Source organism: Micromys minutus, assembly GCF_963924665.1.
Source record: "Micromys minutus genome assembly, chromosome: 28".
NCBI classification, from domain to species: domain Eukaryota; kingdom Metazoa; phylum Chordata; class Mammalia; order Rodentia; family Muridae; genus Micromys; species Micromys minutus.
The window spans coordinates 17,741,013-17,746,550 of record NC_137963.1 but is presented as its reverse complement, the minus strand read 5'-3'; positions in this window follow the sequence as shown (position 1 = coordinate 17,746,550).

The window sequence follows — 5,538 nt, the reverse complement described above, 5'->3', positions numbered from 1 at the left end:
CTCTCCGACGGGTACGGTGACGCATGCTTTAATCCCAGTAGTTAGAGGCAGAGGCTGGCAGATCTCGGAGTTCAAGGCCAGCCTAAGGGAGTAAGTTCCAGGACAACCAAGGCCACCCAGAGAAACCTTGTATCAAAACAAGCAGACAAGCAGGCTCTCAGACTGTTGCTGTCTATCTGCAAGTGTAACAGGCTGACCTCAAATTTATTGAGCTCCTCCTGCCTATATGTCCTAAGTGCTAGTATTAAAGGCACAGGCCACCCTACTTTTTCTCAATTTGTAGTCTTTACGGGTAGAAAACAAAAACAAAGCAAAAGCCAGAAGATAAAATGACACTGATGGATGAATCATCTCTATTAAAGGACAAAAATAAAACTTTCATAGAATCTAATATTTCTGGAACGATTATCACGCACACATGTATATGTGTATGTACATGTATGTGTATGTGGTAATATGTCACTGGCTTATTTTATAGACAAAGCACGAGGTAACGAACTCTTTCATGCCACAGGGCAAGTAAGTGGAAGAACCAAAGGTCAAAGTCAGACTGAGTTTATCTCAACAGCCTAAAGAAAGTTAAATGTGGCTGATCGTGGTGGCCTGGGCCTTTGAGAGGCAAAGGCAGGCAGATTCCTATGTGTCTCAGGCCAACCCGTTTGTACACATAGTGCATTCCAGGTCAGCCAGGAACACACAGCCAGACCTCAGCTTTAAAAAAAAAAAAAAAAAAAAAAAGATAAATAAATGAAGAAAACAAATCACATTTTAATTCCATTTTTAGGGATCCTTCGCGGTAATAAAATGGGAAGTAGAAGTCATTTTGAAAATATTAACCATAAATATTAAATATAAAAGATTGTTATAGCAGTCGTGGGATACTTGATTAGAGGCTAAAGAGAAGTAACTGCTGCCGGATGTGGTGAGTGAGGGGGAATGGAGCTGGGACCCAGGCTGGTCAGGCTGAAAACATCAGTGTTATTGATACAACTGCGCAAGTGCACGCTGAGCTGACTTAAATACCATACAATAGATGTTAAATCCGCAAAGGAGATGTCTGGCGGACATTGTTCAGTTTGGTAAACAGTATTGTATACGCATTAGTTTTAACGGCTGAGATGTAGTGAAGTCTATTGACAGAGACGCTAAGATGCGCTGGCGATTTCAAACGTTGCGGGTCTTTTTAGCGTACCATGTACTTCAACGAATAGGAGTTTCAGCATAATCACTTTAGAGAGCAGGCGACAGGCAGAAGAATCAAGAGTGTGCTGACTAGCGCCGGGTGTGGTAGCTGACGCTGTAATCTAAGTCCTCCAAAGGTTGAGGCAGGGTGGCTCAAGACCGGGAGCTGGGGAGATGACTCAGTGGGTGAAGTCCTTTGAGGACTTGAATTCAGATCCTTAAAACTTAAATCTGGCCGCAACAGAGGATGGGGGTTGGAGGGAGGGGTGGGGCTGGAGGGAGTGAGGGGGGGAGTGGGGGATGGGGATCTATAATCCCAGTGCTGGGTGAGGATGAACACGGGGGGGGGGCGGGGGGGGGACAGTGATCTTCAGGTTTAGTGAGAGACCTTGTCTCGATCGCTCCATCAATATTAAAATAAATAAATAAATAAACAAACAAGATGGAAACATTGATAAAGTGTTTCTCTGCCTGTGAAACCAGCCAATTCAAACCAGATTAGATTATATTAAATGCAGGTTTATTGGGAAGCTGCTCTCTGGCAAGTTGGCTGGCTCCAAGGAAGGAGGCCAGGGAAGTCTGGGGGGCCGGGGTATAGATTGGGATGGAGAGTGCAGGCAGAGAGAGAAGAGAGGCAGAGGAGACCAAAATGTCTGGACAGTATAGGGAAGAGCCTCCGGGGAAGGGCAGCCTAGCCCTGAGGCTGGAAAGTTTCGACTGATGGCAGTTGGATGACAGGTAGGGACTGAGGGATGCTGGGAGAACCTGGAGAACAGGTCAGCTTTGACTTGTAGAATATGCACTTTAGTCCCTTGTCCAAAACCAAAGTGACTAAAGAGAAGAACACCAGATGTTGACATCCAGCCCTCCTCCCACAAGCACTGACCCAAGCAAGCACACTTGTGTACACACACACTCACGATTTTTAAAAAGTGTTTTCTGCTCAAACTAATTTAGGAAAATACCAACAACATGTGTTTTTCTTGTAGGAAATAGGAGACATAAGACTAAACTGTAAAGGACACATATTAATGTTTTTGACCTAGCAAACCGTGGGTTAGCAAAAATGCATTGTAAGATCAAATATGAAAGCTGTAAAAGTCAAGTAAAAACAAAGCAGGTTTTTAGCGAGGCGTTCAGACAAGAGCGGAGAAGCTGAATAGGTTTTGAACTCCAGTGACCTGTGGGCACTCCCCCTGGACCACACCCACTAAACAACCTGCAGTTTATCAACAGGACGGCCCAGAGTCAGCAATTTACTTGCAACAACATTTGCAAGCTATTCAGGGTCACCCGAGGAATTCCACGTCTAAAGTAAAAGCCTTTAGAAAGAGACAAAGGTGCGATAATCACCCCAGCTGCACCTTCATCCATCCCTTTCCTAGTTCTAATCAGAACAAAGAAAAAATATTATTTCTCGTCAATTAGCATCAGAAATTAAGCTTGCTTTTGAGACTTCAAATTTATACCAGGTCTGTGGGAAATAAGTTTTTTCGAAATTAAGTTTGGAAAGCTTTTATGAGAATGAAAATTCACACTAAACACGTTTTAGCACGGTAAGATTAAGGAACTGGATTACTGCCACCGTTATTTAGGGCTGGTTTTTGAAGACCAGGTTCGACTGGGTGTAACCCAGGCCAGCCTCTCACCATCTTCCTGCTCTCTGACTCTCGAGTACAAGGGTCACAAGTGTGTACCACAATCCCAGCTCTGAACTGTGATTTTAAAGATATTTATTGAAAATGACAAAGACAGAGGAAATAGTGAGCACAGGAATGAAACAAACGTTGTTCATCTCTGAATTAATTTTGTAAGACAGAGGAGTAAGATGATTAACATCCTTTTCTCTTTAAAAAATATATTTTTTTAAAAAAAACGTAAGAACAAAGAAGAAATCTGAGCAAATTTACTAATTGACAAAATGACTTTGGTCAATGTAGACTATTGTGCATTTATGCACTGAACAAATGTTTTAGTGTTTACAAGGTAGAGTTATTGGATCTTACTGATCTTAATCCAGACTCCTACAGTATTTCCTGTTACGTTTATTTACATAATTCATAATATATCATTCCCGAGACACGATTTGAGGTAACTGTTGGAATGTATTCAGCACATATGTTTATATAATATACTATATAGCATAGGTGTGTGGAACACTCACTATTTGAAAGTCTTTTAAAGTGCTTTTAAGCTCATAGCCAAACTGAGCAGAATACCCTGCATTCCCACACTCCCTCTCCCTCCAAGACTCCTCTGTCAACATCTCATACTGGTGTGATACATGTGTTACAATCAATGAAAGAGCACATTGCTATCGTTCTAAGTCAAGCCATGGGTCACAAGGATCAGTATACAACGTTTGGCAAATCACTAGGACCTTTTGTTTTTCTACTTTGCCATTCTCAGAATCTCACTGTTGAAATTACAAAATATGTTGACTTTCTAGATAGGCGTATGAGAGATTTCATCAAAGATGACATTTTCCTTGGGCTGGAAGGATGGCTCAACGGTTAAGGGCGTGGGCACTTGTACAAGGAGGTCTTACTATTGGCACTCACAACCGGCTGTCTAGTTCTCGGTGAATCAGATGGGGGCATCAGACGCCCTCTTCTGTCCTCGGTGGGTACTGCATGCACATTCTACCTGGGTCTTTTGAAAGATTAGCAAGTGCTCTTAAGTAGCTGAGCCATCTTTCCAACCCCTAGAGTTGTGGTTGGAAAGCCAGGGTTGAGAAGACCAAGATGAAGTGCGACACAGTCGATCTTTACTCGGTTACACCCAACTACACCAACTACACCGTATGGAATCCTTTGCTTGTAAGGGTCTTAGGAAAGATTTGGAAAAAAGAAAATTGCCACAAAATTCTTGAAATGCGTTAAGAATGCTTTAAAAGAGGGCCTTAGGACCGATTAATCACAACCGTGGCATTTAACACCCTGGGTTATTATTTCCATGTATGGGTTCCATCCCGCTGTGACTCTCAACAACTGGAAATTAATTTCTGAGCACGGTTCTTTTCCACTGATTTTACCCTGCTGGAGCAAAGGACATCGCGAACCTTAAATTCGTGTAATTGTAGTTTATCATGTAAATCACAGATGAAGCCACCCAATAATTAACTATAATCAATAGCAAAACAAAACCTGAATTCAATTCTGAAATCCCTCGAGGGAGGTCATGGATTGTTTTTTAAAAGTAACTTAAATAATAAACAGTTTAAACGCAGAATAATTGTAAACAATATAGATGTACCCAAGGCTGAAGAAACAAGAGGAAATATTTACAACTAGCCTCTCCCAGTACTGACTTAGAATACTCTAGTTTTTCCACCACAGGGGTTCACTGAATTCGCGCGGACTGGCCTGGAACAGTTCAGGTAATCCCCCTGCTTCAGTCGCTGGAGTAACTGAGCTACACACATACAGGCTTCTCACACAGAAGCCTAGCCTTTATTTCCCCCTATTTTCGGTATCGTGCACACGCGTAAGTAAACGTTTTAGTAACAGCAACATTTAACAGCCTTTTAGAAAGGAGTAACGTAATTTAACCCAGTATGTCTAAAATCCATCATCCCAGCAAATAACACAAGATTTATGAATGAGATGGTTTGTCAGCACTGTGCTGGCAACACTTAACAGCCCAGCAGCTGCTCGAACCAGCTACATTTCCATAACTCTCTTGGCTACATCTCAGCCAAGTTACACTCGGCTGCCCCAGAGGACGCACACACATCTAGCGCGAATTCAGCACGGAGAGGCGGCGATCCTTCCAATTCTGAGTTTGGGGATTCCTTAAATAACACAGTCTCTTGGCTCCTCCGGATTTGGCCAAGATAAAGTGTAGAGGCGGCGCGTGCTGCCTAGAGACGGTGCGGGGGGTTGGGAAGCGGGGAGGGGGTGCGCACGGAGACCGAACCCGCGGGCGGCGGCAGCGGTTGGTGGCAGCCGGGTGGCGAGCACGCGGGGGCAGCTCCGCCCGTGGGCGCGCGGGCCAGCACCGATGCGCGAGGGCGCCGCCCCCGGGGTGGGGGGCGGGCACCGGGCTCCAGAGGGCGGGGCGGGGCGGACCGCATCGTGCCGGGATTCGGGCGCCGGCAGCGGGCACGGGCCAGAACGCGGAGCCGCGGCGAGCGAGAGGGACGGCGGCGGCGGCGGCAGGGGCAGCAGCCCGCAGGGTCCGGACCACGGGAGCCCGAGCGCGCGGCAACGGCCGCCCGGAGCGCGCAGCGCGGCCAGCCTGCGCTCGCAGCGCACCAGCGCGCGCACGCTAAGGGGGTGCGCGGTGCCGAGCGCGCGCCGAGCGGCCGGGGGCGCGCAGGCCCTGCCCGCCCCTTCCGTCCGCACGCCCGCCGCC